This window comes from Perognathus longimembris, chromosome 1, assembly GCF_023159225.1.
Source record: "Perognathus longimembris pacificus isolate PPM17 chromosome 1, ASM2315922v1, whole genome shotgun sequence".
Classification (NCBI taxonomy): domain Eukaryota; kingdom Metazoa; phylum Chordata; class Mammalia; order Rodentia; family Heteromyidae; genus Perognathus; species Perognathus longimembris.
In genome coordinates, this window is record NC_063161.1 from 40,830,195 (window position 1) to 40,856,534 (window position 26,340).

Consider the following 26,340-nt stretch of genomic DNA (forward strand, 5'->3'; position numbering starts at 1 on the left):
GCGAAACCCTGGCCAAAAAAACTAAAAGCAAAAGGACTAAGATACAACTTAAATGGTTCAGCACTTGCCTAGCAAGCTTGAGACTCTGAGGTCAAGCCTGTGTACTGTCCCCAAACTCCCAAAAGCCTATTCTACCTTTAAATGAATAAAAATTGTAGTTCCCCTCACCCTGGCTACCATTTGTAGAGTACTGATGTTGTTACTATAATTATTATCCAGAAAAATATTAAGTGTTTTATCTATATGCTTTACATTTTTATCAATGAAACATGTTAAATTATCATGGGGGATCTCAAGCTGTAAGTACCACTTTGAGATGTCCTTTTGGATAAATCATTTTTGGTTGTAACCAAATCATTATTTGTAAGCTCTGCAGGTGTCCAAATATAGCCTTCTGAAAACTGTTTTTAAAATGTAAACTTGGTTAAAAACCTCTTACTGATGCCCCTGGGAGAGAAAGGACTGGAGATGACAAATCATTTTGAATCTTATCTCTGTGTCAGTCCTAAGTTGTTCAGAGGTGGGTGACCCGAGAACATCTCCATGGCTCTTTGAATTGTGCTGTCACTTGGTGCAAAGCTAATGTTCTCCTGCACTGGCAGCTAAATTGCTATGGAAAGCAGCTACACTTGATGTAATTTTAATCAATACCCTGTACTACTGTGTGGCCCTGCAGCCACTGTGTCGCTGGCTTGCTGTGACCATATCTGACGTAAAAGTAAAGGACATGATGTCTTGCTTGAGATTTAGTTTAAGAAAATCACAACGGTGAAATTATATTTTAACAGCACGAAGAAGCTTGCTCCTGAACAGATATAAAACTTCGTGACATATTTTACGAGGTTCTGAATCATTCTGTTCATTTGTCTTGGTTCTTTGGGAATTCAACCGTTTGTTCGCTGTGTTTTTCTGAAGAGGAAGATAAGTGGCAGGCTGTCCATTTCTAATGTTAAGTAGCATCAATAGCTCTCACAAGGTCATCAGGGACAGTGGATAAGGATGAGTGGTCCAGACTCTGCCGACATCAGCTTCCTCCCTAATGTGCTTTTTGATACCCTTATAGGATTGATTTATTTGCTTCACAGTGCATGTACTCGTACCAGAGCTGTTTCAGCATCCCTCTTTCTTTCTCTTTTCTTTTCTTTCTTTATCTATCTCTTTCTTTTCTCTTTTTCTTTTCTTATATTGGGGCTTGAACTCAGCAAAATGTCCTGCCAGAAATGTAAACACACACACACACACACACACACACACACTGATACTCTTGTACCCCGTCTGTCATTTCCTTCTCTTATTTTCCCAGCGTTTTATGCTTAGTCCTCTCTAAGAGCTGTTGTTCTTGAATAAAACAACATTCCCCTCACCTGCCTCAGCCCTTCAAGTTATTGGACACATTCTTACTCTGTCTTGTTAACCTCTTCCTCCTTTATTCCCTTTCAATAGAAATATGCATCAAATGCCTACTTTGTGCCAAAAACTCAACTGCTTGCCTGGAACACCAAGACAATTAAGATTGGCCTTTTGTCTCAAGTTGTCAAAGGAAGTCTCATCCAACTAAACAAACCACTCAAGTGGAGTGTGATGTTGTCATGATAATACAGCAGCACAGGGCCCCAAGCCTAGGCACTTCCTCCAGGAAGCCTAGAATGCTTTCTCCACGATCCCAGCCTTGAGCTGAACTTTAAAGAAGTCAGCCAGATGGTGAAGGTTTGGGAAGGACAGGAGCACTATTGCCAGAGGAGGTGAGAGTTGGTGCGATTCCACAGCTGTGGGTGGTCTCCGCTCATTGCTTAGGCAAATGCCAACCAGAGGCTACGAGTGCCTTTTACATAATTTGTCATCCTCCATGTCTTCGCTGCCCCAATAATTATTGTTCATGCTCTAGCCCGAGTCTTTTGATCTCTCAGCTCCAAGTGTATTCCTTGCTTCTTCTCGTTCTGAATTTTTTTCCTAATCAAATCTTCAATAAATACAAGTGTTGCTCAAACCTTCTAGACCCCCTACTTCTCTTCCTCCCCATTGACAGTTTTGTCCAGGCCATTATCTTTAGAATTTAAAATTGTTTTCATCCTTGCCTCTCTCTTGAGATCTCTGCATGGTCCCCTCTGCTTTCCTTCACTGTGTATGTTTGCAAGACTCAGAATTGATATTCCTCTGAAATGCAGGTGTAAAGGACAGGAGTTGTAGAGACTCCGTGCCAGTTGTATTAGTGTATCATTTATGAGCTAATGGGTTTTGACAGGGCCATGTGGAAGCAGTTGGGTAATGCCAAGACCACCCTGTGTCTGTATGTAGGAACAGCTGGGAGGACAAATCTTCTTTTAGTTCTTAGAGCCATATTAGTCTGTGAGTAAAATTGTTAGATTAGTTATCAGGGAGCTTAGATATATTCTCTTCTTGCGCCATTAGATTAGGGTGGATTTTATGTTTGGAAACTTGCCTCATATGCTGAGTCACTACTTGGCATTTGTCCTACTAGCTTTTGCTAAAACAACTAATTGAATCTATTGATTCAGAGTCACCTTTTGGTATGCTGTACGCAGAAAGCTAACTACCGATGCAGTGCAAATTTTCTGCCAAACCTCCTAGGTGACCCTCGAGCTATGGAATGTGACATGAGTAAGGAGAGGTTGGAACTAGCCTGAAATGGACATCAGAGTATTCAAGAAATACATCAGGGGGCTGGGGATATGGCTTAGTAGCAAGAGTGCTTGCCTCTTATACATGAATCCCTTATACATGAATCCTATACATGAATTCCTGGGTTTGATTTCTGTATACCACGTATACAGAAAACGGCCAGAAGTGGTGCTGTGGCTCAAGTGGCAGAGTGCTAGCCTTGAGCAAAAAGAAGCCAGGGACAGTGCTCAGGCCCTGAATCCAAGGCCCCGGACTGGCAAAAAAGAAAGAAAGAAAGAAATATATCAGGGGCTGGGGATATGGCCTAGTGGCAAGAGTGCTCGCCTCGCATACATGAAGCCCTGGGTTCGATTCCCCAGCACCACATATACAGAAAATGGCCAGAAGTGGTGCTGTGGCTCAAGTGGCAGAGTGCTAGCCTTGAGCAAAATGAAGCCAGGGACAGTGCTCAGCTCCTGAGTCCAAGGCCCAGGACTGGCAAAAAAGAAATATATCAGTCATGGGACCATAAAGGAAATTATCTTTGCTTATGCTCTTTGGTGGATTTGCCCGTGTTTAGAAGAGTAAATGGTTGCCCAGGCAACGTAGTGGTTCTAGATTATGTTCTTTTGCCAGGCTGGAAGTTGGGCCTGGGAAGCAATAATTATCTGGTGAGTGAACGAGTTATCTAGCTTCCGAAATAGGTTTTCACTGTGTTGTCTGAGTTTCTAATTAGAATCCTTTCCTATAATCACCATTTTTTTTTTTTTGCATTGCAGGCACATAAGAATAGTGTTTTGAAGTTGATGTCATCTTTCCTTTTTTTTTTAAACTGGAGAATGGAAATGAGTGTGTTTCTTGGAGATTTTGTATGAATACTTAACAATTAGTGCAAAGACTTTAACAGAGATTTAGTGGTAACCAAGACAAAAACTTGGGCTTCTGAATGTTCAGGTAGCTAAGGAGGTAGACCAATGGTTATAGCATGAGGAAGAATTGTGATTAAGGGGGTAAACTTCTGGGAGCATGAAGCCCAGGATGGAAGATCGATCTAAGGCTGAGTTTGGTTGTGGAAAGTTTTCCTAGGCAAGTGACTGTTTATGTGTTCAGCTAGAGATAGAGAAGGGTTGCTCATGTACATGGAAGGCAGGCGATGATGGTACTTTTAATTATTGTGAGACATCTTTAAGTGGTTGTTAAGCCTTTCTTCCATGAATAATCTTCTCCACTATGGTGGGTTAGCCTGGATAAAGTGCTGTAAATCATGAGGACACAGTCATAATTGGAATGTTCTTAAATTTTTGTGCACGAGCATCTGATTTCTGAACCCAATATGCTAAATTATTTTTATCTGAACAGCATGAATGTATTTCTAATAAAGAAAGAAATGAAGGAAAGTGCCAAAGTATTAGTGTCCTTCTCCTCTTAATATCTTCCCTCTAATATCTGCCTTTTTCTGGATTCATGGGTAGTTCATTTTTCTCCTCTTACATAGATTCAGAGTGCAGGTTGTATACAAATGCCTTTTGCTTGGTGGAAATTCACTCATTTTGCCTCTTAAGGTAGGCTTTTTCTTTCTTTTTTTTTTTTTTTTGGTCAGTTGTGAGGATTGAACTCAGAACCTGGGTGCTGTCCCTAAACTCTTTTGCTCAAGGCTAACATTCTATCACTTTGAGTCATAGCACCACTTCCAGTTTTCTGGTGGTTAATTGGAGATAAGAATCTTACCTACTTTCCTGCCCAGGCTGGCTTTGACCCATGTTCCTCAGATCTCAGCCACCTGAGTAGCTAGGATTACAGGCATAAGCCACCAGCGCCCAGCTAAGCTAAGCTTTTTCAACTAAAATAAAAATAAGCAAAACTCAATCCTGATAACCTGTTCTATGTGCTTGACTTAGATCATAAACAACCAAGTCAGCTGATTTTCCTCTGCTTGTCCCCAGTACATCTTTTCCTCTGTGCACTGCATTTTACAACAAATAGAAGGTTAATTTCTTTTTGGCTTTGAGCTTTTAAAAATAGTCTTAGCTGGGGCTGGGAATGTGGCCTAGTGGTAAAGTGCTCACCTCATATACATTAAGCCCTGGGTTCGATTCCTCAGTACCACATATATAGAAAAAGCTGGAAGTGGTGCTGTGGCTCAAGTGGTAGAGTGCTAGCTTTGAGCAAAAAGAAGCCAGGGGCAGTGTTCAGGCCCTGAGTTCAAGCCCCAGGACAGGAAAAAACAAACAAAGCAAAAAAAAATAGTCTTAGCTAATGTTTCCCTAAGAGCTTCTTCACAGGCTGGCTTTAAAGTCCTTCTCCGTCTTGTTAATGCTGAGAAAGTGCTGAGAGGACAGTGATAAGAGAGTAGGGGCTGCTGCTCTATCAGCCTCTGGGAGCAGGACACTTCCCACAACTGACATTGGGAAAGGCAGGTTTGGAGAGCTCATTGTTCCTGTCTGGCTAGAACACATAGAATGAGCTTTAGTGGTCCTTTCCAATATAGGCACACATTTTTTTTTCAGGTCACACCAAGAGTTATTGCAATCTGTGATGGGGGTGATATAGTTTATGTAGGGAATACTGGTTGGATAGATGAAAGGTCACTTATACCAGAACATTCTATCTGCTACTCTATGGGTGCACAGTTTCAAATCAAGTTATTTGACTTGCAATTGATCTGAAAAAGTACAGCAGTAGGCTTAGTGTAAGGTGTAGGGTATAGAGGCAGCTTAGGATCATAGAAGAGCAAGCATGCAGATTGCATCCATGAGCTCAAGTCTAGATACTCACTTGCTCTGATAACCTGTGGCAATTTGCTCATTTCCTCAGAACTCCAGTTTCTCCATCTATAAAGCTAGGGTGATGATATCCAGCTCTGAAGATTCATGGTGAAAGAACGAGATGATAGTAGAAATTTCCCTCTGCTGTACTTGGTACAGGTTGGAGCACCATGCATGAATACCAGCCCTTCCTTGTTTTCTTCCCATTCATGAGCATGGGAGAGAGACGCTACCACTGGTAGGGAAGAAGACTAGTAGAGAGAATGATAGCCACCCATCACAAGCAAAAAATTGAAATCAGTAAGGAATAAAAGTTGCTAGGAAGAAACAGACCCAAAGCTACAGAGCTGATGTTTCCTTTGAGACTTTCAGGAAGAAATAAGTAGGGGAAAGTTCAGAGCATTTTTCAGCTCCACTTCTATCTACCCTTCTCCTCATCTAAAACATCACCATTTTATTTAATTGCTCCAAACACAGGAGCACTCGTCATCATTTCAGATTCATTTTACTTCAAAGCTAAGACTGCAGGAATGTGAATGTGTTGTTTTGTTATGCATGTCTGACTGCATTTGTGAAAATAACTGGAGCCAGGCTCTGTCGTGGTTAATTTCCAATTATTCTCATGTCCTACTTTTAATAGACTTACTACTAAAGACCTTTTATCAACTGTGTAAGGTTTCTCCAGTCTTTCTCTATTGTTACTTTTAGCTTTTGTTTATCTTGGGGGGCGTATTTTGATGGGAGAAGCGGATTACTGTGTCTCTGAATAGTCTTTCATGTGGAGAAATACAATTTACATCCCTCTTGGACATTCTTGTGATGACCTACTTTATATATGCTTTCATACCCAAGGGGATTTTGTGCATGGAGAGAACCACTATCTAAAATCAAATTTTGAAAACCAATTTCATTAGTCTTCTGTAAACATGGATTGTAGACTTATGTCTTATAATAATTTCAAGTACAATACTGTTTCATTCAATCATGCTGACACTGGAAACAGCACACAAAGATTCAGAGATTTCAAAACACACCCCACTTAATCCTCTTCTAAACTACCCAAAAAATGATAGTTCATTTGTTCTTAAACTTCCCAAGTTTTGCAAAAGCATATATTTTTATAGCTTCTAGTATTATAGCAATATACATTTTGAGGCTTTTCTTGCTATAAAATAATACAGTGGTATACTCCCACAGTTATAGAAACCTTATCAGAGCCAGGAAATCATCTGACCAGTTGAGATGAGAAAATCTGGTTATAAGCTGATTTGATTTGGGGGTCATAACTGAGTTCATTAAATACAAGCTACTGGTCATCTGCTTAGACCTCATTTTACAATTATTTGCCATTTGTTATCTTAGTCAGACTTGAGCCACAATTTGCATCCAGGTCTTAGGTTTTGTTTGCATGACACTTAGCACTGAATGCTTTGGTTTGCAAGTTTTCCTTGGCTGACATTTCAGAGATCATTTCTCAGTCACCCTAATGCTTCCTGGTTCTTTGCATCATTGGGAGCTAACATATGCTCTGTTATTGCTTCACTCCAATCGGTTAGGGGATCTAAGGGTTTCATCTCCTTGATATGAGGAGTGAAGTCTATAGTAGATGCACTTCTTAAAAGTTAAGGTAATTCATCATTTTGACATGCAGTTCAATTTTCTTTTCCCTGGATATTCAGTACATTAAGGCCTTCTGTTGTGGGTGTACTCTCTACCTGTGTTAGCTCTAGCATTACTAAGTTCCCCGCATTCACCCTTCTTTACGTTTTTTAAATTATAATTACATGGGAGAGTTGATTGCAACATTTCCATGCATGCACAGAATGTTTCTTGATTATACTCTCTGTCTCTATCACTCTCCCTTACCGTCTACGCATTTCTTAAGACAATTTCAATAGGTTTCATTGTTTTATTTTCATACATGCAAACACACTACTTCAACCAAATTGATTAATCTCTCCTTTAGTTCTCCCTTCCTCTAATACCACCTCAGCAGAGCCTTGTAAACTAGTAAACATTTAATAGGAGAAACATTGCTTCATTTTTTAAGAATGAATGTTCTTCTCTCTTTCATATGATGACACGTAATTTTAGACTTTAACTTTTCTTGTTTCAATATCATTACAAAATCATGTCCTTCACTTTTAGATTGCTACTGTGTGTGGGGGGGGGGAGGGGCGGCGGGCAGAGTAGAGAGGTTGGTGCTTGAACTCAGACCTGGGCACTATCCCTAAGCCTTTTTGCTAAAGGCCAGCATTCTACCACTTGCAGGTTTTTTGCTCAAGGCTGGTATTCTACCACTTGAGCCACAGCTCCACTTCCAGCTTTTTGGTGGTTAATTAGAGATAAGAATTTGATAGACTTTCCTGCTCTGGTTGGTTTTGAATGCTATCCTCATCTCAGCCTCTTGAATCACTAGGAATACAGGAGTAAGCCATGACACCCAATTGCTAATTATATGTAATTACTCATATTATATGTTTGCTGTATTTTCCAAAAGCTTCTCTAAGCTCTTTACAAATACTGTCTCCCTTAATTATTCTAATAGCTTTATTAGATGGGTACTATATTTACTGTCCATTGCTGTGACAAAATAAAAAACAACCAACTGGAGAATATGAACTTTAAAAACGTTTATTTTGGCCCCTGGTTTCGGAAGTTTCAGTTTATGGTCAGGTTGCCCTGTTGTCTATGGGCCTGTGGTAAGGTTGCACCTGTGCAGGAAGCACATGGCAGAAAACCTCTCACTTCCCACTGCTGGGGAAGCAGAGCTAAAGAGAGGGAGAAGAAGCCAATATCTCCTCCAAGGAAATGCTCCTAAAGACCTAACTTGCTCTTGCTAGGCTCTACCTCCTAAGGGTTCCTCTACCTCCCAGTATCACAATGGCAACCAAGCCATGGGACTCTGGGGGAACACTCCAGATCCAAACTACAGCCGCTGGTGTTATTTTGTTTTATAGGTGAGGAAATAAGTTGCTCAGGGTTTCACTAGTAAGTGTGGAAAAGTCAGAATTTGAACCAAAGAGCATGGCTCTGAAGTCCCCTCTTTAGCTACTTATTGTGTTGCTTGACAGAAGTCAGGATCAATGCATCAACTTTGGCCTACTTCTCCATCTGAGCTGGAAAATATTTTTTGCAAAGTGTATAGGGGAGTATTCGCTTTTTTTCCAAAACCTAGTATTTCATACACAAAGTTACCAATTTTGTACATACTACTATTTGATGTACTAGAAAGGAAAAGAAGGCATTGCTGACTTATCATTGACACAGTGGTCATGCTGACATTCTTGGCAACGAGTGGTCCCTCCAAACTTTTTTCTTCTATCCATAACCAAGGAAGACCATTTCTCCTGCCTTTACTTTTGCTGCTTGGCATTTGGCAATAGCCCTTTGAGTTTATCTCATAATAAAATATGCACAGTTCTGTCTACCAGTAAGCTTCCTTCTTTAATTTTGTTCCCAGTTTTTCAGTAGCATCCATTAGTCATTCAAGGAGCTTCCTTCTGTCTTAGCACCCAGGAAGAAGCTGCTGGTAACAGTTCAGGAAGACATGGTATTATACTATACTATCCTCAGGAATAAAAACAAAAAAACAAAAACAAACTTTACTAAGGACTAGTTTAACACTCTGTACCTCTGTTTGTAGGCTTTCTGTGTAAAAGATCGCTTTTTGTTTTAATGTTGTCATGGCTTTTGAAGGGCTTTTCAATGGTACCACATTTGCATATTGAGATAAAAATCCCAACAGTACCTATAATTCAATTTAAATGGTGACAATGTAACCATCTTGAACTAATTCAAGTTTTCATTATTTTTCTGTACTCCGATTTGTGTGTGTGTGCGCACACGCATGCACGTACACACGCACATGCATGCATGCACTGGTGGTTTGAGATTTTACCCATCACTAAAATCCACTATTATAAGATGACTCCAAAAGAAGTACATCCTTTCTTCCCCTTTTTCAGGAATATTTTATTCAGTAATTAGGCTGAATATAAAACCATGTCCACTATCACAGTTGCCTTCACACTGCTCAGTTCTCTTCTAGAAACTGATGACTTCTTTACAGGTCTTATGGGTTAAATGCTGATCTGCAGCCTAGTTACTGAGTAATGTTTTGAAAGTATTTATATCCACCAAAAATAAGTGGCAACTAGACATAGTTCTGATTCCTTGCTACATATGGAGTTTGAAAATCTTAAACTAAATGTTTTAGTGGTTCTAGGGATTGAACCCAAAGTTTTGGATATGATAAACAAACATTCTGTCACTGAACTCACTGAACTACATCTCTAGTGCTTAAATTTGGCTATTCATGTTGCATTTTCTTTCCTGTCATAGGAGGAACTAAAGGTGAGGGGGTCGTCTCCATCATTTTCTGACTAAATCTAAAATGGCGCAGAAAGTTCTTACTCTCCACTATTGACCTGTAGTCCACAGGTCTTGTTGTTACTTAGCCAGGTTTTTATTCACTATTGTTACTTTCCTTCTCCTTCCTTCAAATATCACAAAAGCATTAAAATATGCAGTATGAGAATACATCCCAGGTGAAAGTCTTAAAATGAATCCAGGGTATTTCTGGACCATGCATGTGCCTGACTTACTATTGCTTTGCCTTTAGCCAAACTCTGTTCTCCTTTTACAGTTTTTGCCATTGATACCCTTCCACCCATTCACCAGCTGTTTTTAATGTTAATCTTGCGACCTTCAATAGGCTTTCAGATTTGATGTTGATGAAAAACACTTCTAAGAAAAAGAATTGTTCTAGCTGCTTCAAAATGGAGATAACTCTGAATTAGATATTTGAAATACATGAAGTTTGATCTTTCCAGTGTATGCTTTACTCTGTCCATGGGCATTCCAGAAGGAGTTGATGATGACTTTCAGTATTTCTACGTAAAGTAGAAATGTCCATGGTAGGCAGTATGACTGTGTCCTCTAAAAGCTCAACAATTGGTTGCTACCTAAATTTCTCACAAGTAAATATGGTAAAATAATTAGTAGGACTGGTTCTCCATTGGCTATAGGCAATAGGCGCCTATATGATTATCTCTAAACTGTTGCTGAATATTTGTGATCTCGAAAGCTACTCCCTGTATTCAATGGTTCTATTTCTACTCTCATTTTTGTTTCTTTTTGTCGTTGTTGTTTGCATTTTTGTAGTATTAATAAGTATTTCAGGTGCAAGAGAATAGACTAGTTTTTCCTATGTGCCTGCAATTAAATGTCAAGTATTCTCTTTCTTAATTCACAAAGGAAATCTATGTCAGGACCGCTACTACAGTGAATAACTAATATTTAGGTGCTAAGTGAAAAAAAGTCACAGGGTCCTAACCCCCAATGGCCACCTCATTGGAGCTTTGGCTCTTACTATGCTGTGCTACAGATGGACCAAGAATGCATCTTGGGATTATGACCTTTGTCTCCATAATGATCTAGTGTTTCTGCTTTGTAAGCTCTTTAAAAATTCTATTTTTTAATAAAGAGACTTACTTTAAAATATTTTATGTATTGGTAATCTCTCTGAATTGGTTGCAGAGTAACTCTCTGAAGTAAGCAAATCACATTACAGTTCAATTAGTTCCTATTTGCTTTCCATTTTTGTCATCCCATTTGATTCTAATCTTAAAGGCTTATGTCAGAAATAGCTAGGAGAACTTACCCTCCTTGCATTAATTAGGGACCCAATCTTCCTGTGCTAGTCCTTGTAGCTTCAAGGGATAGAGGCATTCAAGAGCCCTAGAGATGCTCACAGGAAAGGCTCTTTCTGCTTTAACTTACCTGCCAGGCACCTACTGACATGGCAACTTACTGCATTTTAATAGTAGTGGAATTATATTATGTATAGGAAAAGTTTTCTTTGCCTTTAGGATATGTCTCCCTTGGAGAAGAGCTCTGCTCTTGTAATTGGACTTGACCACCTTAGTGGTAAGTGTATACGTATTAGTGTGGATACATTTTGGTAGTGGCACATTCTATAGAGATGTCTATAATTTTAAAGCAAGTACAACTGGCAGTTCCTGACAACACAAAAGGCCTATGTTGCCTGAGGCACAAACTGCCAGGGCTTCTCTGCTGGCTGCAGATTTCATATGTGAAGCAGTTAGCATTTTATGAAATAAGGCACCAAGTTCCATTATTAATGATGCTTTAACTTCAAGAAATTTAAAAATGGAAAGAAGAGAGATTCAGTTAATGATAATCATCCTCCCTTCATTATGAATGTAAACTTACCTCCCAAGGGTTTTGAAAGAATGGCTTTAGAGATTTGGCTGGTACCCATGGGGGACATATGGCATCAGCGAATGCTAATATGCATTGTGCAATTGTATGCTTGCTACAGCCATTGGAAGCCCAGGCTCTGTCGTGAGCAAACTGTAGCTCACACAAATATATCAGGTTATGTAGAAATAAATAGAGATGTTGACCCTGCCATTTTTGGCCTCATTTCTCAGTATCCTAAGAGTTTATCTGGTGATGGTGGGAAGGCCACTTCGTTAGAGAGGATGGGATCTGAGATTGGACTTGGAAATGATTATCATAGCATATGGAGGTTGAAATATGTGGGAGCATTGAGAAGAAGATGCTCATATTTGGACTCTGAAAACAGAATTGGTGTTGCTTTGATGCCAGAGAGACCAGGGTTTTTATCCTATCTTTACTACCCCAGGAGTCTGAGAAGTTTCCTCCCCAGTCTCAGTTCCTTTTTTGTAAAAACCATGAACTGGTGCGAGGATCAAGTTGATGTGAGGACATATTGGCTGCACAAAAGATGCTTGGAACCCATTATCCTCCACCCTCCTTCCCCACACATGCATATCTTTCCTCTCTTGTTGTGACAAGGAAATCAGTATTCACAGAAATGAAATGATATGTCTGAGTGTCAGAATTGAGACTGTTTGGCTGCTGCAGCAAAATGCCTGGGTGCTTAGGAACGACAGAAATGTATTTCTCACAGCCTTGAAGACAGGCCTTCTGAAATCAGGGTGTCAACACAGCTGAGGTTTAGGAGGGCCTTTGTCTGGATGGCACACTGCTAACTTCACTGAGCACCCATGTGGCAGAAAGAGAATGAGGGAACTCTTCCAGATTTCTTTTAGAAGGACTCTGATCTTATCATGAGTGCTCCACCCCTTGAGACCTGATTATATCCCACTGGCTGTACCCCTAATAGCATCATGTTGAGGGTTAGAATCTCTACATAGGATTTTTGTTGGATGGGCATAACTATTCAGTTTCTTGAAAGCACAGATTATTTTTATTCCTATTCTCCAGGATGGTTGTGAGGCTGTAAGATACCAAGATTGGGACAGGCATGCAAGCCCAGTGAAGACTTTGTATGAGCTTTATCTACTTAATAGCATGGTATAAAGTATGCTCTGATTTCTATAAAACATGGATATTTTTGTTATACCATGTGTTTATGGTTAAGATGTGCTATCTTTCCCAGCTCTGCCCACAATCTTAGATTACAGTGTATCCCTAGTGAGGATCTACATTCCTTGACAGTTCACCAGAAGTCATGATGTACCCAAGGCCTTTCTGTGGCCTTCCAGTTGTTTTGTTCATTTTCAGGCTGTTTTGCTTTTAGAGGTTGATCTTTCTCCTTTTCTACTTTGGCAAGGTTATGGAGATCATAAACTGGAATGTGTGTACACTCACAGAACAGATTGGCGTAAAGCTGGAGATGACACATTTTGAAGTTTGCATGAGTCACCCAAGCATTCAATAATATGGAAACCGTTGGGAGAAATGTGGGTTGATCGCTACCAAATAAAATTTTACCTCTCTCTAGCTGCCTTTTTGATGCTTCTTTGCAAGTATGCCTGTTTTCTAAATTTGGAATTATCTGTGCATTTGTGCCTTGAAAAAGACAGTCTCTTAGCAACATGTAAGAATTAAAGAACAAATTAAGAAGTGTATTGTGATTTGTGTGTATGTTCTCACTGTTTTGAAACCACCCTCATGGTAGGTTTCGACCTAATTATAAAGCTATTGATAACATTTGATACCTTTGGAGAAAACGATCAAAAACAAGAATGCTTTTTGCTCTATGCCCTTTCTTTTTATCTCCCCACAATCTATTCTTATTTATTTATTTTTGCCCATTTGGAGGACATACATGGGCATCCATAATTAAGAATTAATTGAAAGTGTCTGCTTAGAGGACTTTCTGCTCCATACTTAATTAACTTAGAAAACATTGCTTGATAAGCAGATGGATCACTTTTTAAAAAAGAATACAAAGTTCACCCTCCTTTTATACATCTAGAGGAATCCGTTTAATTAACCTTAGAAGTATTTTGCCTCCATTATGTATCTGTAGACATGGCAATGGAAAAGTGTTTGCTGCTCTCTGTTAAGGGTGAATGTGTGCTATAGCTTCACTTCTTTGCTATGAGTGATGGCTGGTGGGTAGGAGCAGAAGGAAGGATCAATAATGAGCTGTTTCCTGGCCTAGGCAATCAACCTGGCTCTTTGAGGCTGGGGCATTTTCATTTCCTGTCCTAGTGATAGGCTGTTTCCCTCTATACCACTGCTGTCTTCTCCTCTTGTGACAGACTGTCCTCTGCAGCCCTTGTGGCTTGTCTGAGAACTCCCCCAAAATCCACTGCACTTTTAGTTCAGTTTCTACTATTGTTAACAAAGCTCTCTTGAGTCCTTTAGTTTAGAGTCTTGAAAGGCTGAATCTGCTTGATCCTGTTGAAATTTTTGAGCCAGGCCACAAAGGTTACTGGTAGATTCCACTACCAAAGTTTATGGGCCTTCATTGGGATCCAGTCAGAGTCCACTTATCCAAGCTGGGGAAGGTCAAGGTCTGTCTATGAATGCTTCAGCACAACAAGGTCGTCGTCGTCTTCTTCCTCTTCTTCTTCCTCTTCTTCTTCCTCTTCTTCTTCTTCTTCTTCTTCTTCTTCTTCTCTTCTTCTTCTTCTTCTTCCTCTTCTTCTTCTTCTTCTTCTTCTTCTTCTTCTTCTTCTTCTTCTTCTTCTTCTTCTTCTTCTTCTTCTTCTTCTTCTTCTTCTTCTCCTTCTCCTCCTCCTCCTCCTCCTCCTCCTCCTCCTCCTCCTCCTCCTCCTCCTCCTCCTCCTCCTCTCTCCTCCTCCTCCTCCTCCTCCTCCTCCTCCTCCTCCTCCTCCTCCTCCTCCTCCTCCTCCTCCTCCTTCTTCCTCTTCTCTTCCTCCTCTCTTCCTCTTCCTCCTTCTTCTCTCTCTCTCTCTCTGTCTCTCTCTTTCTATTGTCCCTCTTTCTTTTCCTCTTTTTTTGTTGTTGTTACATTTTGTTTTTTCATGTGGGGTCTCTCACTCTCTTGCCCATGTTGTGTTCAACCATCTGGGCCAAGCAATCCTGTCTGCAGGCTCATGCTAGGATGGCTACAGATTGAGATTTTCATAGGGTGGAGACACGTGCTTGATAAGCCATAAAACACTGTATTACCAAGGACCCATGTCACATTGCTCAGCACAATTAGTAACTTGTATATCTAGAAGATTTGTGGTGACTTTTCACTTACCTATTTTTTATAGCAATTAATGTCATTCAAATCCATTCCACCAATACTGCTTTCCTGAGACAGTTAGCATATCTGATGTGAATTGCTAAGTGCTGTGGTTTTATTTGCTACTTATAATAGGGGAGGTGAGGGAGTAAAAATAACACTGGAAAATTATTTTACACTTAGATGAAAACACCACTGGAAGAATGGCTGGTTCTTCACATCAAAAATAGTGAGCTGCTTTGGTGAAACACAAAAATGGACATTTTTTTAAATCAAAGGTAGCTGATCCTCGAAATGCCTTTCCTTAGGCTATTGGCTCTCAAGTGTTAGCACATGTTAGAATCACTTATGGGGTATACCATAATTTGTTGAGTGGGGCTAGAATGAGACACTAGAATTTGTGTTTCAAGTAAGTTCCAGTGATTTTAGTGCTGCTAGTATGGGCACTATCCTGTCCTTAACTATACTATACTATACTATACTATACTATACTATACTATACTATACTATACTATCCTTAACTATAACTATACTATACTACCCTTAACAAGAGCTTCTAAGTTTGAGTATGGACTAAATCCACTAACTAGGACTAACTAGAAACTAGTAAAGCAAGAGAGTTTATCCAGTGTACCCAGCGATTGTTCCTGGCATTAATTGTGGGCCCATACATTCTTCTTACTTTAAACCCTTTAAGAAATACAGATCTCTCAGAAGTGGAGCTGTGGCTCAAGTGGTAGAGTGTTCAAGCCTCAAGACCTACACAAAAGTAAAACAAAGCAAAACAAAGACAGACCTCTAGTTAGATTTGATCTACTGGGCCAGTTTAATTTGTTGCATAGTAGCAGAAAATTGAATACACATTGCCCTATTAACTCAAGTACAAGCTTTGTTCTCATTTTATCTGTTTTTCTCCCACTACAGTCTTTCTACTATATCAGGATTTTCCCCAATATATTACTTTTAGTGTTTTCATTCCTAATACATCAATATGAAATGACACCAGTATTTCATGATAACAAATTAGCTTGCTTATGCGAATCGGTGTCAGCAAGAGATTTCATCTCACTCATTTGCTGAGGGTGATGATTTGGGGGAACCAAGGGACAGTTTCAACTCTAGAATTTGGCTTTCTTTTGCCTGTTGGTTCTGTCCCTGTCAAAGGGCCTTTCTCTTCCTGCTTACTTCTTCTCTCCTCCTTGCTTCTCTCCTTTTCTCCTCTTTTAACCTTTCTTTTTTCCTTTCTTCTCTTCTTCCCTATCCTCTCTCCCTTTCCTTCCTCACATGGCTTTTCTCTTTTCCTGTCTTCTCTTCATCCTCTCCTCTTCCTCCCTCTCCTTTCATCTACTTTTCTTCTATCCTTCCCCTTTCTCACTCTTTCTCCCTTCCTTTCTCTTTTCCTTCCTGTCTTTATCCTCTCTTCTCTATCCCACCCTCCTAACTCTTTTTCTCTTTTTCTCACTCTCTACTTATGGTCAACCCACCCAAAATAATTCCCATTAAAGTCAATGTTAATTACATCTGCCCATTTTTTCGCAAGAGCACCTAGATTTATATCAGATATTTAGAAGAATGTGTGTATGTTCATGCATGCATGCACATGAATGCTTGCACATACTACAGGATGGCCATGTCTCCCCTCCAAATTCCATCTTCATGAGAAAGCTTCCCTCTAACCAGAGACATCCTAGAAAGGAAATTCTGAAGAATTATAGTTTACCCTGGCCAAATTGACACCACAAAATCATCACAGATGGCTCCCAATAACTTGGGTAACTATGAATACTTGTGTTTGGTTCACTGAAATAATAGGGGTTAGAAGAGGTAGGCCATCTGAGGTAGAGGAGAGTGGCTATTGAATTCAGTTGTGGTTTGCTGAGGTTTTAAAGTGCCTCTAGCCCATCATGAATCCTGCTCACAAATGTGTCTCTGAGCTGAAAACATAGACACTGAGTCTCAGATCGTATGCATAGTACCTAGGAGCAAGTGAGCATGGTATCTGAGCGGTGCCAGGAGAGTACCTAGAATAGAGCAGGTTCACACCTAAGGGTCTGATGAGAAAAAGGCACTCCAACAGGCTTATCTAGAGAGGTGCTGAGGAGGAGCTGAGTGTGGACAAATGAAAGGTTGGTTATGCTATCATCATGCTTATAGCATAACCATTCTTTCCTGTCTGGGTAGAAGAGCTGATGAGAGCAACTTTGTATCTGACCCACATAGGAACACACAGAAGGAGGGCTGACAAGAGCCATTATGGTATGCAACTGCAAAGGCAGATGGCATCCCTTCAAGTACACAAAGCATGTGTGCTATTTGAGTACAGTCTTCCAGGTAAAATGATATAAACTCAGATGCCTGCTGGGTTTGGGCAAAGGATCCCATCTGGTCTTGGAACTCAAGGCTTCAAAGAAGTAGTAAAAGAAGTTAAGTTTTCCAGGACTGGTAGACATTAGCCAAAGAAAGAGGGAACCCTGTCCCCTCTCTCCCCCCAAATCTTACTCAAACAGGATCTTCATAAATTTGTTTCTTCAGAGTAATGTTTCACAACCTACTCTGTTCTCCACTGGGAGGATGCCTATTGTTTGCTGTTCTGTTTAAACTAGAACACAGGTGGTTAGCATATATAAAGTTTAATATGTGTTGATGTGTGCATACATGGATGCATGTATAAGTGTACCATTTAAACTACATATATAAATTATATGCTCATCTATAAATGAACATAAGTCAGAGAAAAATTCATTTTACTCCCCAAAAAGTCAGTTTTTAAAGTGTGTAGGTTTGAGGAAGAAATATCTTCACTAGTAAAAGGGTTGTGGTCCTGTGGATGTTGGCCTCTGGTGGAAATGGCTACAGAGCAAGCTGTCCTCACTCAACTTCCCATCACAGTCTGAGGTGTTTCCCAGGCCAGCCAAAGCCAACCCTGCTTCCCAAAACTCCAACTTCAATTGATCAGCAAAGGACCCTTTCCAGCGAAATCATTCCCAAATATCAGATAATGTGTAGCCACAGTTAAGCCCTCATTCATATCTATTTTGGGGAGAGGGACAAAAGGACACCACAGGCTTCCCAGGAGGACAGAGAAGGAAAACTATAAACAAATGTTCCCCCCATACGATGGTGACTCACTAGAATCGTCCACCTCTCCAACCCCTCCCAGATGGGGCAAATTGACTAGCCCAAGTCCATAGTGAAAATGGACTTGTGTTTTAGCACTCAAATCCATCTTCACAGAACACAACTGGCTTGTCATTTGGCGATATGAATGAAGAAGATCTCACAGATAACTTTCAAGAAGTACCTTTCATTTATTTTTTAACATAGACATTGTTTTAAGTCAGGTCTTGAAATTCTCACCCCCACCTTCACTCTTCAGCCACCAGCTTCTCCTCAGAGCCCTATTAGGACTAGAAGTGTTCCTCAAAACACAGTGTACAAACCAAAGCATCAAGTGTTAAGTTACTTCTGTTTTTAGTAAGAGCTGAAATTAGTGAAAATGGCATAAAATTGAAACCAGCTTCTCCATAGAGAGCCATCAGACCGTGGGCTATGATTTCCTCCTGAGGCTCCCCTACCCCACCTCACCCCCTAGAGACCTCAGCAGATGGGCCTCCCTTCTCTACACAAAGCCATACCCTGATGGAGACTCAGGAGGCATGAAAAGCACTGACCCCTCTTCAGCACAAATAACATTTTAAGAAAAGGAAATCCATACTGGGAAATAAGTAAAGTGTTGGTGTTAAGGAATTTAAAAATGGAGCGCATCTTATCTGATTTACCCCCTTCTTCCTATTTTAAATGCTTGTGCTAACATCCCTGCAAAGACAAATAATAGTAATCAGTTCATAGTCTTGGCTGGCATTTTAACATCTAATAGAGCAAGCTTCTGTTAACCATTCTTCTGAGTTCCATGTGGCTTCACCCGACAGATGTGGGTGTGAGTCATTTGCTTTCCCAGTGTGACTGTGCTGGGCTCTGGAGAAGCCAGCAAGCCTTAGGATAATGGGCTCTACTGGACCCTTTACCTTATCTGTGTACTATCTCAAGATGTGTATGTGTGTGTTTGTGTGTGTATGAGTGTATGTATGTGAGTGTGTGCCCTGTCTCTCTCATGAGAAATTCAGAGGAATTAAAGGAGAGTGCTCAGAATGTCTAGCACACAGTAGTCCCAATTGTTATTAATTACTATTGTTATATGGTACCTTGGAACAAAATGCTTTCTGTTTTTCAAGGAGCTTATGATCAAGGGTCGTTGGAAGTTGGGAACTACTGTTCATCTAATAAGCATTTACAGATGGCTTGCTCTGTGCCATGTTCTGAACTCAAGGCTGTGACTGCAAGCAAGACTGGATGAGAAGGCTCTGTAGGCAGTATTTGGTTCTCCTAGGACAGGTACACAGAGCAAAGAGGCATGAGGGGTGCTCTGTCCTGATGGGCCCCCAAAGAAGGGGTAAGCATTTCAGACTCGGGAGCATAGCCCCAGATGAGTGCTTTGGGAGTTCATGGAAGGATGATTTTAGCCAGAGTTAAGCCTTCAGGAGACCATGGACAGGGACAGAGGCTCAGGCTGAGAGTTTACCCAAAAGCACTGACTGCGCTTTGGTGGGCAGCATCCTCTCTCTGAAGAAGAGGCTTAGCTTCCCTGTGCGCCACGAGGATGCATCAGCAGTGTCTTCTGCTCTTGCAGTCAGGCTTGAGGTCTGTGTGGACACACATTCATGAGAATAGCTTATAAATGGCAGTATGTCACAGAGTGTGAGTTCTGGAAGCATGAAAATAGCCAAGATTTTGAAAGAATTGGCCAAGAGTACACCTCCAGAATGGTTATTTCATATTGAGCCTAGACTCAACTTCTCATTAGAGCAAAGTATGGACAGCTGGAGTCAGGGAACACATTGGGACTGTTTTTGATATAAGACAATGCAAGAAGAAGTAAACTGATCAACAGGATGTTTGTAGGCACAGAAAAAAATTAAACATATGCTCACAATGGGCATAGGCGCCAACTCAAGAGACAGGCTTAGCATGTGGGTGTATGCCAAAAACTGGAAGGTGGCAGTGACATCATTGGACTGGGCCTCACTTGGGAACTTGTCACTGACTTTATATAACTGAATGTCAGATTTGTAAGAGGCCATTGTTCAGGGGGAGGTGTTGCTCACAGGTCTTTTCTATGTTCTTTCTGTCAAGTGGCACCCAGTTTCCATTTAAAAACTCAAATGACGGTGATCTCGGGAGCAGCTCCATATGACTTTGGATGGCTGGTTTCTGCTTTTGGTTTGCTTCTACCACTCGGGCACACACAGACAAGACACTGCACCCTCCACCTTGGACAGTGTGTCATTTCAAGACACCTGTTTGTGCCCTTACAGTTCATTTTTTGCACCCAAGTTAAGTGTAGTCTTAAGTCTTTTTTCCACCTTAACTACTTTTCCTTTCATACGTTTATTTTTCTACTCCACATCTGGGAGGCAGAAAGCTTGGAATGCATTGTTCAACAAATGGCCCAATCTGTCTTTAGCAGACCAAGAACGTGGGTCCTCACCCATCATATCCCTGAATTGTGCTATGTCTTTGGAGCTAGAGCTGTAGGTACAGTATATTCACCATTCATGTCTGCTGAAACCTGCACATGTGGTTTCATTTTGTCTTTTCAATGGTTTAGCATTTCCTAAGTGTCTGATCTCTTTCCTGTGTTTATATGCTTTGGTTTTACAACCCATGTTCAGACCTTTTATTTGATCCCTATTTCATTCTTCAGCTTGTAAAGATGATCAAGTCCTGATTCCATGGGGCAGGAAATGCACTGCTCCCCCACCCCCGCCCCCCCCCCACCCCGGCTTCCTCCCAGCACAGATGTGATAGATAGCCATGCATTCTGCAGCTCTGTTCAAGTTGCAGATCAGGCTGTCAGGAAGGAGAAGGAAGGTGGTTTGGGACAGGGCATGAGCTGGGCCCCTGCCCATGTAGACACCAAACCACACTGGCATGCTTTTGACCTGCTCATTATTCATTCTCTAGAGTTCTTCCTCACCCATTGTTGACTGATAGTGAATCAGCAATACATTTTTAAGTTGTTAAAGTGAAGGATAAGACCAAGCCACTTTGCTTGATCCAATTTGAACCTTTTTTTTTTTTAACTAACTCTAACTCTTTTTTGTTTTTACTAACTCTACTGGAATTTTTTTTATTATTTATTTATTTATTTATTTATTTATTTATTTATTTATTTATTTATTTATTTATTTATTGCCAGTCCTGGGGCTTGGACTCGGGGCTGAGCACGGTCCCTGGCTTCTTTTTGCTCAAGGCTAGCACTCTGCCACTTGAGCCACAGCACCACTTTCGGCTTTTTCTATATATGTGGTGCTGAGGAATCAAACCCAGGGCTTCATGTATGCAAGGCAAGAACTCTACCACTAAGCCATATTCCTAGCCCTCTACTGGATTTTAATACTCATTTTGGACTTTCATTCTACCTTATCAATGTTCATTTGTTCTTTTCTACCTGAGCAAACTTTTCTTTATTCCCTGTACCAAATTTCCTATCCTCCATACTTACCTCCTCCTTCATTGGCTATATAAAAATATGCATAATATTTTAACAAAGAGTTCATCCCTAAAAGCCTGGTTTTATTATCTGTATGATTTCTGCAATTCCCAGTTCATTTTAGTCTTTGGATTTCTGTTGAAGCAAAGCTTCTCTTTTGAGACAGTTTTTTGTAATGTAGATCAGACTGGTCTCAAGCTCATGATTCCTTGTTTTGCCTCTTAAACACAGGGAATACAGATGTGTACCACTGCACCTGGCTAATCATTAGATTTATGGGTAAAATGCCTGGCCACACCATCTCTGCCTGCCTTTTCCTCCTTTGACTTTGATTCTCCAACATTCAGCACCACCATTTAAGATCTGAGCAGTCTCACTGGTTTCCATAGTAACACTCACTTTTCCTCTCATTAGAATTTTTAGGATTGCCTAGTCAGAGCTTCCAACCTTCATGAATACACTTCTGTTTTAGAATTTAGTGTGCTGTGGTCATGCCCCTATCTGGTACCTTCCAACTTCCAACCTAAGAGTTAGTACTCTGCACATGTGACCCAAGCTGATTGCCTCAAAGCAGGGAACAAAAACTTTCTCCCAGCCTTGAATTCACTAATAAATATAACCACCTGCCCTCACTCATGCTTAGGTGGTGAATATATATCTCCTGTCCCCAGGTAGTGTTATGGGGACCTAGCTTTGGCCATTAGAACCTTTCCCCTTTCCTAGAGAATAGGCCTCAGAGTACTTGTTATTTTCCAGTAACTGTTGTGACTCTCCCCCTATTCCAGCTCACTCCTTAATTTTTTTCTTGCAGGAATCCAAGGGTAAGTGTTCAACAGTCCCACAATTCAGCCCAGAGACTGAGAATGATAGGCAGATTTTTATTCTTTTTCCCCCCACAGTCTGGGAACTTGGACCCAAGGCCTGGGTGCTGTTCCTGAGCCTTTTTGTGTCCATGGATAGCACTCTGCCACCTGAGTCACTGTGCCATTTCCAGCTTTTTCTGAGTAGTTTATTAGGTATAAGAGTCTCATGGATTTTCCTGCCCAGGCTGGCTTTGAACCATGATCCTCAGATGTCAGCCTGCTGAGTATCTAGGAGGTATGAGACACCAGCACCTGGCTCAGTTTTTCATTCTTAATTAATATAAAGTACAGAAGCTATCCAAATATGTTTCTACTGTTCTTAAAGCCATCATAATTTTCTTTGAGAAAAATAGACATCTGAGTTGCATTCCTGCTGATGAGAATTTCTTACTTTGGATGTTTACTTTTCTAAACAAAATGTGACCTCTGTCCTTAGGAAATGATTCTTGGCAGTCTTGACTCCTTTATGGTCCCATTTCTAGGTCCCAAGTCTTGGTAATAGCTTAGAAAGGTTGTTGCAGGAATTGTTGGGGAGTGTGTTCTGTATTTGACTAAAGTAACAGGGATAGCTTGCCATTTAAAAAGCTAGCTGACTGCCACAACCAGCTGGAAAATCTTCCATGTCTGCTTCAGACTCGTGACCTGTTTTTAAACTTGATTTGAGGCTTGGGTTTTAAAGGTATGTCCTTGGGTTCTCAGACAATGGTCCAGCTCCTGGAGCCTTTGGATTTCCTTAATAGTTACTCATGTAACTCTGTGTTGCCACCCTCCAATAATAGCCACCATCTTGCCTGAAATACTTGTCATGGTCTAAGTAGTCTCCTTGTCGTTGTGTTTATTTCCCTTCAGTTCATTTTCTAGACTGGACATCAGCCAAAATGATCTTCTAAAAGTGTGATTTAGGGCCCAGCATCCCCAAGTTTGAAACTTTTCAGTGACTGCCTCTTGCATTTTGAGGACATAAACAAAATTCTTTATGCTTTCAAGTGAGGCCTATGATCTGCCTTTGTCATATCTCAAAGGTATTTCCTGTCTTAGGACCTTTGCACATCTCCTTCTTCAAAGAACACCCTATTCTCATCTTTCCATGTTCACAATTTGCAGTTGCTTTATATTTTTGTCTCCAGAGACTGGTTTATGGGGCTAGTGATCATCTTTGTTCATATACTCAATTCCCTATAATTCTTTATATGACCTTATGCGTAGGATGTAATTAAATATTTTCTGGAAAAAAACAAGGAGAACATTGAATATTTATATAGATGAATGGATATGATGAATGATATGCTATATCATCAACATAAATGTGACAAAGTGGAAAAATTCAATGTTATTGCAATGAGAAGATGTGGGTTTTAGGCCCTGTTCTGGCATTTATCAGCTTTGTAATTTTGGACAAACCTCCTGACCTTTCTGTCCTCTAATTTGCCTTTTATTTGAATTGAGTACAAAGATGTTTGGCTACCTGGAGAAGATATGGAGTTGAGATGAGTCATTGAGTAGGTAAACCTTCTTGGAATGAGATGACAGATCCACTGTTGTCCCCAACATCGATGCTGGCAGAGATTATGACTGGCTGAGCGTGAAAGGAGCTGAAGAACTTGGAACTAGGCCAGCACAGTGGCATGGAACCAGCACATGTCCAGCTCAGGGAGTGAGAGGGGGATAGTGGAAGCTGCTCAGAGCTGTGTCTGGTCGTTCTAGTCAGTAGCCTGTGCCAAGGTCTCCTTTGGACACAGAGACTGATGCTCAGCCTAAGCAATTACAGTATCATTTCCATGTAGAGGCCACATGCTATAGTGAAGATTCCCAACTCTCGGACATGTATTGAACTATGGACTGAACTTCACCACAAAACAGGCTATGGCTTTGGAACTATATTTACCTACATTTTTTAATTATAAATTTAAGAGAAAACAATGCTTTTCTTGTCAATCTTAGGGAGTATGATGGTTAATCTTGGTTATTAGATTGAAAAGCACTTAGTAACTTAATAAGGCACAGCTCTGGGTGTGTATATATGAAAGCCTTTCTCAGAAAGGATTAACTGATGGTGGAAGACTCATCCTGAATGTGGGCAGCACAGGCCCATAGACTGGGCTCAGGTAAAGTAAAAGGGAAAGAAAGGAGGATGACCACCAGCACAGGTATTTGCTCGGTGCTCCATGACAAGAACTGCTCAGATTATCTTGTCTCTACTATGTCCTCCCTACCACAAGGGACTGAAACCTCTGAAAGCCTAAGTAAATCCTTCCTCCTTCTTAAGGTATTTAATCAAGTGACAAAAAGACCGACACAGAAGGTCACTGTGGGGAAGGATTGAATGAAATAGCATACAAATGGGCTTTGCAAGTGTATCAGATAGTACATGCAGAAAGTAGTAAGTTCAAAATGGTGGAAGAATCTGTTGAGTAACTTCATATATCATCTTAGCAATATATTTTGGTTAAGTCTTTTTATTTCCAGTTATAGGGCTGATGAACAGAGATACTTAGAGGTGGATTTTTCAACCCCTTTGGGAAAATAATTTCCGTTTTTTTGTTTTGTTTTGTTTTGTTTTTTTGCCAGTCCCGGGGCTTGGACTCAGGACCTGAGCACTGTCCCTGGCTTCTTTTTGCTCATGACTAGCACTCTACCTCTTGAACCACAGTGCCACTTCCAGCCTTTTCTGTTTATGTGATACTGAGAAATTGAACACAGGGCTTTGTGCATGCTAGGCAAGCACTCTACTGCTAAGGCACATTCCCAGCCCCTCCATATGTCTCAATTGGTCTAACAGTAGTATATTTTGATCAACACTTGCTAGCAAGAGAATAATGCACTATTTTGTTATGGTGACTGCTGAAATGTGTGCAAATGTATTCTTTGTCACACAGAGAATTTGTGCATGTAGGATATAAATATCTTGTGGTTGGACTGAGGAAGGAAATGTGCTTCCAGCTAACAGCATCTGAGTGGACAGCCTACCAACATCTATTGATTGTAAATTGCACCAAATAATGTTCAGTGAAACAGATGTCAGAATTGAAATTTCAAGAGCAACATTAGCACCAAAGACATTTTTTATCTTCTTGTTTGTCACAGTGACCTGGAAACTAAGGGCAGGTGTCTATCAAAATACATCACCTGATAGTACTGGGCCTTAATTTTACTTTCTGCTTTGAAGCTCATCGTTCTCTGGTTATGCATTAACATGACTTCCTTGTATCTTTGAGTTTAAAAACTAGAGCAGAAGATGTATTTTTCCAATTAGTATGTTTATACCTCATCTTAGACATTCTGATGGGATTGTAAAATCCATACTCAATTGAAGTGTAAGTTTATAGAGAAACATTTGATAAGAAGCTAAATGCTGTGTTGATTTCCATAGATCTGCATTTCAAAAGCTTAGTAAGAGCTTCTAGATTTTCTTGCAAATCCTAGTAATTAATATTAAAGTCTATGTCCTACATATAAAGTTATAGTTGCTACGAGCCTGCTGTATATAATTCCTGTTTTTTGAATTAACATATAATTCACTCATCACATAAGTAGGTTCACCTAGTTTACAATTCTGTTATTTCTCAGGACATTTTTAAGGTTATGCAATCATTAGCACTGCCTAAAAACTTCATCACCCCAAAGGAAACTGTATACTATAGCAGTAACTTTCCATACTGCTGTTCCCCTTGTCCATAACCATTCATTGACTTGCTATCTCTAAATTTCCCTATTTTGGAACCTCATTATGAATGGAATCATGTGACTTTTGTATCTGGCTTCTTTCATTTAGCATGTTTTCAAAGTTTATGTTGTAACATGGATCTTCTCATTTGTAGTCAAATAATATTTCCTTTTCTGGATATACCACATTGTTTATGTAACCATCAGGTAATAAACAGTTGGACTGTTTTTGTTTTTTTACTCTTGTGAACAATACTGGGATGAATATCCATGTGCAAGTTTATATGTAAACATGAATGTTTTCACTCTGCTTAGGGAAATACCTAAGAGTGAATTTGTTAGATGTGATGATTTTTGCTTAGAATGCATTTGGTGGAT

General features: G+C 40.3%; 1 protein-coding gene and 2 long non-coding RNA genes across 3 annotated transcripts in view; 2 read left to right on the forward strand and 1 right to left on the reverse strand.

The window, feature by feature from the left end:
• The window catches only part of Ppm1h (protein phosphatase, Mg2+/Mn2+ dependent 1H), a 193,920-nt gene that overhangs the window by 13,669 nt on the left and 153,911 nt on the right, over positions 1–26,340 (forward strand). The window lies entirely within an intron of this gene.
• Positions 1,232–17,708, reverse strand: LOC125361827. Its single transcript, XR_007212997.1, has 4 exons — positions 16,505–17,708; positions 1,817–1,822; positions 1,484–1,490; positions 1,232–1,255 (listed from the first exon to the last, which is right to left on the reverse strand). It is a non-coding gene; the product is annotated as an uncharacterized LOC125361827 (long non-coding RNA).
• On the forward strand, positions 8,412–19,472 carry LOC125361835. Its single transcript, XR_007212998.1, has 3 exons — positions 8,412–8,937; positions 19,245–19,256; positions 19,461–19,472. It is a non-coding gene; the product is annotated as an uncharacterized LOC125361835 (long non-coding RNA).